At 34.3% G+C, this 11,177-nt stretch overlaps 1 long non-coding RNA gene across 1 annotated transcript; it reads right to left on the bottom strand.

Annotated features, from left to right (window-relative positions):
* Positions 1-3,823: 3,823 nt before the first annotated feature.
* Positions 3,824-6,033, bottom strand: LOC113293609. The gene is made up of 6 exons (XR_003332393.1): positions 5,703-6,033; positions 5,489-5,578; positions 4,753-4,981; positions 4,611-4,676; positions 4,295-4,466; positions 3,824-4,215 (listed from the first exon to the last, which is right to left on the bottom strand). It is a non-coding gene; the product is annotated as an uncharacterized LOC113293609 (long non-coding RNA).
* Between the last annotated feature and the right edge of the window lie 5,144 nt (positions 6,034-11,177).

Here is an 11,177-nt window from a genome sequence, read left to right as displayed (position 1 = left end):
TGTGCAGGTGTTTATTGAAGATCTAAGAAGATTTGAAGACGAAGAAGATTTCTGATTTGGGTTCATAATCTTTGGTGTGCACAATACTTGTTCCGTTTAAAGAGGATCCAACTATAATCGGTTTATACTTGTGATAGATTGGATTAATTAGCTGAGTAGATCGGCATTAATACAATTCTTTGTGAAATAAAGTATTGATTGCAAAATCTTGACAATTACTTTGGTAGTTGTTATTAGATAGATCTAAGGACCTGATAAAGGAGTTTATTGGGATAAACGGAAGAGCCTTTTGTCGAACTCATATCACTTGGTTGAAAAGAGTTGTTACCAAACAGATTTGTTGTTCCTTTACTGTTTGGAATACGAACCAAAGGAATTGTTCCAAGTACGTGACTTATTACAAGTTGGAGGCATGGGAATACAAACAGAACTAGCTGAACTATAGGTTTAGTTGCTTGGTCTCAACTATAAGAATATGGTTTGATTTTGTATAGCGGCTTAATCCTAAGAGTATTAAATTTTGGATAAGGTCCCGGGGTTTTTCTGCATCTGCGGTTTCCTCGTTAACAAAATCTTGTTGTGTCTTTTACTTTTCTATTTCCGCAATTATAATTAGAAGTAAAATACACAAACGTTAATTCTTGTTTACTTGATACTAATTCTATTGTGTTTGGTTAAGTCCGAACCATTTATCAAGTAAACATACTTCGTTGTTGCATTGTCTCGATATTGTATCCATAGTCAATCACACAAGTTATCTTGTTGTCGTATTATCTCGATCTCGCATCCATAGACGATCACACGAAGTGTCGATTAGTTGTATTGTCTCGACTCAGTCCATAGACAATCACTTTCGGAGAAAGTTTCGAAGAAAGGACTTATATGTGGAAAAGTTTTAGATTGAGGTATATTTGGGTACCCTCGTCTTTTCAATTGGTATCAGAGCAGGCAAACACGAAAAGATCTAACAATCTGTGTTTGGCGCGATCCAACCTATAAGAAATTGAATCTAATGGTCGATTCAGTTAGTTATGCAAGAGTATGAATACTCAAAAGTTGAAGATTTTACCACTTCGTTAACTGTTGATCCAGGAGTTGCGAAAACATCTATGTCATTCTCTGATGGAAAAGAGGATGCTAATAAAGAGTTGATAAAACTCTTAAAGCCTATAAAATCTTTGTCTTCTAAAGTACTGATATTAAATACAGAGTCAAATCTTCTTAAACAGGAGATCAGAGATAAAGACATTCAACTGAATAGTCTGTCCAAAGAGAATATGGATCTCACTATCAAATTAGAAGCTCTTGGTAAAACTCTCACTCAAGAAAAAGAGGCACGTCCTATGACTCTGACTAATGATGTTGTTGTGATTTCTTCTGATGTTAAGGAAACTAAAAGTCCTTGCTCGACTTTTACAGATTGTGATAAAACCAGTTTAGTCACATCTGAAACAGATCAAAATGATGGTGGTTTGCCAAACTACATCGAGTTGGAAGAGGATAAGAAACCATCTTCTAGATATACTGATGATCAAAAGAAATCTTGTGCAAAGGAAACTTTGAACCGATTCCGTGAAAGTGATCCTAAGGAATACAACTTTCAGTCACTTGACAGGAAACTTATACTTCTTCAACATACGGTAGTAAAAATATTGAAAGAAGTTTCTTGTCTTAAAAAACTGAAAGACCATTCCTCAGTAGAAAGACAGATTATACCACTACCCCATAATATCAACTCAAAAGAATCAGAGGAAAGAGTTGATAATCGCTTCTGGAAAAGGTTCCTCCTCACCCATATCGAAACATTTTTGTTTTGATGAAGAATGACTCCAGAAGAAAGGGAAAGACAGAATCTCTGCCAAAAGAAACAATCAGGAATTTCCGATAATTGTTTCAGATAATCACACTGATGTAGATCATAAGAAAGTCCTTAGAATGAGAAAATCATATGAAAATCTCATTGAAAGAATTAAGAGAGATTTATCTATCTCTGAAAATTCTCACGTCAGTATAGTTTCTCCACATGATCATATCTCTAGAGTCAGAAAAGATCATCATCTTGGGAGGAAATATTTAGGGCAGAAATTCCAGAAGAGAAACATGAACTTTGTTTCTGATACTCGCTATAAGCTAGAAAAAGCTTACTCTGATACAACTTAGTTGTATCGAAATTGTGCACTCTCATCCCTTTCCGTGCTCTTATGGATGAGAAGAGCACAATAAAACGAGAGCACATTTGTTTTATGTGTAGCTGCTTATCAGAAAAATCTGTGATATTTTATGGATTACTGCGAATCCATGTCTGTCTAAAAAGTGTTCATGTTTACCATGATCTTCCAAAAATAGGTTTTATTTAGAATTTTTGAATTTTAATAAACCTCCCAGCATGAGAAGTTCGGACAAAGGAAATACATATATTTCCGTAATATTTTCGGAATTTCCTGATATTTTCGGTCCGAGAGTTGTCTCTTCTTAAAGGGAAACTATCTCTTGCATGTATTATTGAAACCCTGATCAATCCTTATTTATATAACCGAGCATGCCTCCAATAACTCACAGTATCAGAAAGGCTAATATGGAGGAAGCTCAAAAGGTTAAAGATTGTCAAGGAATCAATACAGAGAGGAAGAAGAAAAACATATCAAAAATCATGTCTGACTATGATTCTGACAGTTCAGTTGGATCACAAGATGAATCATGTTTGTTGGCTTACAACCTACAAGATCCAAGCAAAACCAAGTGGATTCGTTCTGATAGTATGGTTGACTATATCCAAGGTTTTGAGGAACTAAGAAGCAATCTCATAATAACGGTTCGAAATCAAGATTGGCTCAAAGACAAGATTGAAGAAACAAAAGCTAATATTGCTGATATGAAGGTTCAAGTTGAAAAACTTGAGAAACAAGAAGTGGTTGCAGACAAGTCTTTTGAGACATGTTTCAAAAGTTTGAACACTGAAGAAACCTCAGTTAACAACAAGAGCACCACTAGAGATTAAGTTATATGTTGTAATACTTAATCCAAGAAAATAGACATCAATTTGATTTCTTTCAGTAATTGTATTAGGTCTATTATGAATAAAACTATCTTATTATGAATAAAATTATTTGATTTATAATTTTTCTTGTGATATTTTATGTCTCCGTAACCTGTGCTTGAATGTTTTATCTCATTGTTATATATGTGTATGGGATGTTTGATTTCGATTTTCATGACCTTAATATTCGATCTCATATGTTGTGAACCCTTATGGTTTGGGTGACTTTTTGGTTTAGCAGGATTAAGTTCTAGCCCATGTTGGTAGGCTTTATCAAAGTATCATGAAGGGTTCTGATTGAAACAATATGTGAAAAAGTCACAATATGTTGAATCGTTTGGTTTGGCATAAAAGCATATGTGTTTCGGGGTTTTCAACTTTTGGTTGCAATAGTTAAAAACCGGTTTTCAACCTTACTCTGGCAAAGGTTGGTTGTTATTATTCTTTTATTTTGCATAAGGATGACAACATAATGATATTTCGATATCAATTCTTCCTGGAAGAAGATGCAAACATATTGGAGAAGAGGATGCGAAATTTGAGGTAACGACTTTGTTAGTTAATCGTTTTCCTGTTTAAGAAAAGCCTGATTTTATTTCATATGATCATTGCTTTTGCTTAACAAAATTTCGGTACAATTAATGTTTTACTAGCGTTTGGCCCGTGCATTGCACGGGCTCAGATTGGTAGTCTCGGATTTAGGTAAAAATGAAGCAAATCCTAAAGATTCTCTACCCTGCATGTACAAAGTGAGAGGCCAAAATCTTAACATCTGATTCAAAGGAATGTTGTTGTAAACTTTACTTGAAATTTTCATTTTTATGGATACTGCAATATGTTCTCCATCGATTTTTGACAGAATTTATTGAATTTTCGTGGTCCACCTCAACAGAACTTCCAAGTCATTTTTGGAAGGCAATAATATAGCCGAAGTTTTTATACCGTAATTAATCCAATTTTCTCCAGTAATACACTGAGCACATTATCTGCCAAGTTAATTATCCTCCAGAAGCCTTAACATCGCTCTCTACAAATCCCTTGCACCACAGTTGGGAGAGTAACCTTCTCATGCTACCTTTTTTTTTGCTGAAAAAATTCTGGACATAGATTAGTTCCCTTCTCTCTAATCCATCAGAAATTTATTTCACCAATAAGTGCACAATCTTTCTCCTACATTCCTGCAGGTGACACATACGTTGATCAATCCTGTAGGGACTTGATTTTTAGTAAAGTCTCAATTGAAAGTTTACTACTTACATTAAATTGTCGAAATAAGAAAAATTATTTTCATAATAGTGTGTTCAAAAATAAACATTTCCCTCCATTCGATAACAAGCTCTATTCTCTGCCATTTTACTTGCATCCCTATTAGTTTTGTCAACTTCATCGCACTATTCATCTGCACCCGCATCTTTGTCGTCATCTTCCGCTACATTAGGTAGTTTGTTAGTTTTTTTACGGATAAATGCACACAAACCATGTCACATGAAAGTTTCAATAAGATGCTCAGTTGTAGTTTGCAATGCAAGTGATTAGATAGATGTTTCCAGGGATAATTAAAAAAAATGCATACCTCTGTTCTTGTAAGAAGACTACTCGCATTCTTCTCCAAAATTGTAACCTCGATGGGTTTGTTAAGCTGCACGGAATTGCAAATTATGATAATCCCCACGTCCATTTAACGTTCCATATAAAGACCATAACATTCAACTTACCCATTCCCTAACATATAGATAACTGGTAGTGTCGTCTTTATTTTTCCAACTGATATTGGGTTAGTATTGGCACGTCTAATCATAGATGCTTCCAAAGCAGCAAACATTAGATGTAAAAACACTAATCCAATCCGTTTAGGAGCTGAAAATGTTGCATCAGAAACCACCACGTACTCCATGAGTTTCTACGATTTGCTTTTTAATATGCGTTGGTTGTACAAAATTTCTTCTGAAGCAGCAATAGTGGATTGTTAGATTAATTAGAATGACAATACAACTACAAAAGTCAATAGAATAATAACAATAGAGGGAAGCATTGAGAGGGTGTTTATTAGATGAGGAATGAGGTGTTTCCCAACACTGGGTTGTTAGCTGCAACAGCACTATAAATTCAAGTTTTTTGTTCATTCCAACCTACAAATTTCCAGAAAAATATATAAGCACTAAAACTGGACAACTATCAAGCAGTAGCACCTGACCAACTCAATTGATGAACACCAACTCAATTATTGGACACCAGTAGATATACTAACTTCAAATAAACGTACATCGTCAGTGCATTCAAACCCGAGACCTCTTTGTACAACTACCCAGGGTATGACCAACTCAATGCTGATAGATTAACTTCAAAAAGCATATTAATACCATATCACTTGAGAATTCGTAGTTCCCCTCATTTAATTATCATATAGGATACCACTGGAGGGAGAAATGCTTCCCAAGTTTCTGTATTTACCTTTGAAGCCAGCTCCCATGAGTGTACAAAGGACACCACCATCATTATTATCCTCCGAATCCCAGCAACAAAAAACTCCTCCTATGCAATCTGCCAATGGACAGCATTAAGAGATGCAACAATGACTTAAAAGAGGTAAATACCAGGACATATCATGCCATAAAAAGATATTCAAAGAATATATAATGAACGATCATTAAAACCATGACAATACCTGGAATTGACTCGAACTGGTGGACTATGAGAAAACCCCGATTTCATTTTCATAATTATGTTGACGCTTCAGCTTATAAGAACAGGATCGAAGTCCATGATGGTTACTATGAAAATCAAACAAAAGAGACTAAAGATTTTCCACGGCAAGATAAGAAGATTGAAACCTCTATGATGATATTTCGATTATATAGGTATTATCATCTACGACATTAGAAAGACACGGAGGATGGACAAGAAAATGGAGAAGAGCGAGGAAGTGGAAGGGATGCGGCCGAAAAAATAAACAAATTAGGGTTTCGTTAGCCTTCTGTTTTCCATGGTAAATGCTAGCCTGCTCAGCTCGGCCCGTATACCTAAGATCATTGTTTATAAGTAAAAAGGGAAAATCAGAAAAATCAGGAAGATCACTGTTAAAAAAAGTCAAAACCAAATCAAAATCACCGTTGATAAGTAAAAAGGAAACGGACTCATCCTGGGTATGCAGTGGTGTGTCAATCATATCAATCTTATTATATACATATATGCGTTTTCCCTGCTTTAAAGTGCTACAGCGAGATAACTTGGATGGAAATCACAAATAGGCAAAAGAAGAAAAGCTAAAAATATGTTCTACTGAATGAAAACAGAAAAAATTATACATCTCATTCTCGCTAAGAAAATATTTGATATATCTTATTAAAAACAGAAAACACAAATAGACAGAAAACAGAAGTAGAAACTGTTAACAAAACTAACCATAGCTTATCTTATTCTTCTTATCAAAACAAAAGTAGAAAACTAAATAATACCTTGATCAATAGATATTTGTTGTTGTCTATGTGGATTTTTTGTTTACTGAGTATGTTTATACGTAAGTATCGATTATAACGTGCTTGATCAGTTGACACAGCTGGTGTAGGATGAACATTTGAAGCGCGTTTCCTTCCACCATTGCGGTTGACCATCATAGAAAAAAATGGAGTTTGTAGATTAGCAGATTAGGGTTTGTTTGAAAATGACGGTAGTAGTAGAGGGAATTATATGTTTCAAGAGAAAATATATGATAAGTGGGAAACGAGAGATACCTGGGATCGGAATACATGGATATATAATACATCCGGGTGAATAGGAAATGAGAGATATGTTGGGTTGAAAAAATGAAGGCTAGGGTGGTGGTGTGAAAAAACGAAGTCTTCCTATTGGTTAAAACATGTTTGGTGGGGCCAAAAGCTCTAGAATTTGAGCTTGATACAGCTTTTAACCATAACAGAGTATTTTCTCCTGAAACTATATATATAATAATAATTCCATTATTTGTGTGATTCAATTGTTTCCGGTTAAGAAAAAATATTGTTATCTTGCTTTATTGTTTGGTATCAATCGTTTAGGCTTACAAAATTTCGGTGCAATTGTTGTACTATAATGTCTATGTTGTTTCAATTGCTTCCGGTTGAGGTAAATAATTATGCAAGTTGATTTATTTGGTTTGTATGAATTGTTTATGGCTTAACGAAAGAAAAGGTTTTCGGGATGAATTGTTTAGTCCAATTTGATTTCGGATAAGAGAAACTAAGTTAATCCTAATTAGGCGAAATATCTTACGGCTGCTCGGTTTAAAGACTTCTTTGGGATTGAGAAGCTCTATTAGTACCGTTGGTGGGAAACTAGATAATTGCGGTTTATAATTAGTTTTCGATTTATTTGATTGACTAAAGGTTGTTGAACTTTGATTGCACCTAGTTTGTTTATGCTTGAGAATCTTCTCTTCTGATATAAGATTCACTCAAAATAGATCGAAGTTTCAACGGGGATCTTTAGACTGTTTATAGATCTAAAAACATCTTGTGATAATCCATTGTTAACAGACTCCGTTCTGTGCGTGATTTATCACAAGAGATTCAAGTTGATTGTGTGCAGGTGTTTATTGAAGATCTAAGAAGATTTGAAGACGAAGAAGATTTCTGATTTGGGTTCATAATCTTTGGTGTGCACAATACTTGTTTCGGTTAAAGAGGATCCAACTATAATCGGTTTATCCTTGTGATAGATTGGATTGATTAGTTGAGCAGATCGACATCAATACAATTCTTTGTGATTCAAAGTATTGATTTCAAAATCTTGACAATTACTTTGGTAGTTGTTATTAGATAGATCTAAGGACCCGGCAAAGGAGTTTATTGGGATAAACGGAAGAGCCTTTTGTCGAAATCATATCACTTGGTTGAAAAGAGTTGTTACCAAACAAATTTGTTGTTCATTTACTGTTTGGAATACGAACCAAATGAATTGTTCCAAGTACGTGACTTATTACAAGTTGGAGGCGTGGGAATACAGACGGAACTAGGTGAACTATAGGTTTAATTTCTTGGTCTCAACTATACGAAGTTGGTTTACGGCTTAATCCTAAGAGTATTCAATTTTGGACAAGGTCCCGGGGTTTTTCTGCATTTGTGGTTTCCTCGTTAACAAAATCTTGTTGTGTTTTTTACTTTTCTATTTCCGCAATTATAATTGTTTTATTATAGTTAGAAGTAAAATACACAAACGTTAATTCCTATTTACTTGATAGTAATCTTATTTTGTTTGGTTAAGTCTGAACCATTTATCAAGTAAACATACTTCGTTGTTGCGTTGTCTCGATCTTGTATCCATAGTCAATCACACAAGTTATCTTGTTGTCGTATTATCTCGATCTCGTATCCATAGACGATCATACGAAGTGTGAACCGATTAGTTGTATTGTCTCGACTCAGTCCATAGACAATCACTTTCGGAGAAAGGACTTATAGGTGGAAAAGTTTTAGATTGAGGTATATTTGGGTACCCTCGTCTTTTCACCAACCTTTACCATAGAAAGGTTGAAAATCGGTTTTAACTAATGCGATGCAAAAGTTGAAACCCTGAAACACATATGATTTTATGCTAAACCAAAAATGATTCAACATATTGTGACTTTTCACATATTAGTTTCAATCGGAACCCCTTATGATCCTTTGATGAATCCTACCAACATGGGCTAGAACTCAATCCCGCTAAATCAAAAAGTCACCAAAACCATAAGGGTTCACACCGTATGAGATCGAATATTAAGGTTATGAAAACCGAAATCAAACATCCCATAAACACATAGCAATAAAGCATTCAAGCACAGGCTATGTAATCGAAAAACTATAACAAGAAAAATTATAAAATAATAGTTTTATTCAAAATAGACCTTATACAATTATTGAAAGAAATCAAAAACTGATGTCTATTTTCCTTGATTAAGTCTGGAAGTGTATGACTTAATCTCTAATGGTGCTCTTATTATTTACTGAAGATTCTTCAGAAATCAGGTTCTCCTGTCTTCTCTTCTCTTTTAGAAGATTGAATATTCTCTTCAAGAGGTTCACCTCAACGATCAACTTCAAAAGAGTTGATTCAAGCCATTTTTCATTCTTTATAGAAGCTTCCAATTGTTCTTGAGCAATTTCAAAGTCCCTCATTAAATAGAACATGAGATCACGAGTCATGTGATTCTTCTTGTGTTCCCTTGAGAAATATCACTTAATCTCAGCGGGAGGACAGGTTACACGCTTTTGTGATTGTGAACCAATATCAATGATATTTTTATCCATCTTGGACCTTAGAAAAAACTTGAGAAAGAAATCGGTTCTTAAGATGGTTTTTATAAATATCAAATAGAACTTGGTTTCCAAGTTTTACTCATACCTAATCAAGGTATTTTTATTTGATAAATATATACTTACGGAGATAACATTGAGAGTTTTTCCAAATTAATACAATTAAGAGGGTCTGACATTATCTTGCCCAATTTTGTCATGAATTCTTCAACATCGAAAGTATGTTACTAAAAATAGAAGAAGTATTCCAAATCTAGAGAAATTCTTTAGATATTCATGATACAGGTAGATTGTGTAGTATTTTACCTCCTTCATGTTCTTGTGTTGTTTTTAAGAACTTCCCATTTATTTGAATCGAGCACATCTAGGGAAATTCCGATCACCAACATCAGTTGTTTGAGTGAGCTTGTGATAGCTCAAATTTTGTGGAACATGATCCATCATGATATTTTTGAATATCTTTCCTTTTGGGATTATTCCAAGAATAAACTTCTTTTAATACGTCACAACTGGAGTGATCTGATTTAACAGAATGATCAGTTTGATAAACAACATCATAAGCGTGTCATGAATTCTTTTGAGTCGTGAAATAATCATACCTCTTATATCGACCCAGGAAATTCTTGGAATATGGCAACATCATTTGATGAGATTGTTTCCTGGGTTCTGTTTTAGACAGTTGATCAATAACAAAACAACATGATCTGAAATCATTAGTTTTTGTGCACTTGTGCTGATCTTTTCCTCTGTTTAAGAGATAGTCATTGTCATAATGTATGACAGATGGTCTTGACCGGATATTAGTCATAGGATTATCTCTTGAGACACATCTATTTTGATTCTTGTTAGTGATTAGACTATTAGAATCATGATTCTGGAGATTAGAATCACATATCCTTGTTTTAATTAATATAAGCTTCTCGACAGAAGGATAATATAAATTATCTTTTGGATTGTATTTTTCAGCAAGTTTTATGAAAAATTTATTCTCATTACTGTCATATGAATCTCACTTGTTTGTCACAAGTCTTTGGTCTCTTATTAACGCATCATGGTTAATATTTCCTGAGTTGTGTTCAACTAGTGAACTAACAGGACAGAGTTGTTTATCAGGTTTCGAAACCAAACCGCCTTTCTGAAGTATATCCTCTTCTTGCTCTATGTTAACTGAATCAACCATTAGATTCAATTCTTATAGGTTGGATCGCACCAAACACAGATTGTTAGATCCTTTCGTGTTTGCCTGCTCTGATACCAATTGAAAAGACGAGGATACCCAAATATACCTTGATCTAAAAAAATTTCACCTATAAGTCCTTTCTCAGAAAGTGATTGTCTATGGAGTGAGTCGAGACAATACAACGAATCGGTTCACACTTGATCATCTATGGATACGAGATCGAGACAATACGACAACGAAGTATGATTACTTGATAATAGGTTCGGACTTAACCAAACACTATATGATTGCTATCAAGTAATTAAGAATTAACGTTTGTGTATTTTACTTCTAATTATAATAAATCAAGTGTAATTGCGGAAATAGAAAAGTAAAAGACACGACAAGATTTTGTTAACGAGGAAACTGCAAATGCAGAAAAACCCCGGGACCTTGTCCAGAATTGAATACTCTCATAATTAAGCCGTTATACAAAATCTAAACCGACTTTTTATAGTTGAGACCAAGCAACTAAACCTATAGTTCACCTAGTTCCCTCAGTATCCCTGCGCCTCCAACTTGTAATAAGTCACGCACTTGGAACAATTCCTTTGGTTCGTATTCCAAACAGTAAAGGAACAACAAATCTATTCGGTAACAACTCTTTTCAAACAATGTGATATGAGTTTGACAAAAGGATCTTCTGTTTATC

Source organism: Papaver somniferum, chromosome 7 (genome assembly GCF_003573695.1).
Source record: "Papaver somniferum cultivar HN1 chromosome 7, ASM357369v1, whole genome shotgun sequence".
NCBI classification, from domain to species: Eukaryota; Viridiplantae; Streptophyta; class Magnoliopsida; order Ranunculales; family Papaveraceae; genus Papaver; species Papaver somniferum.
Note: the sequence above shows the minus strand (reverse complement) of the source record. Positions and strands in the feature narration are given on the sequence as shown.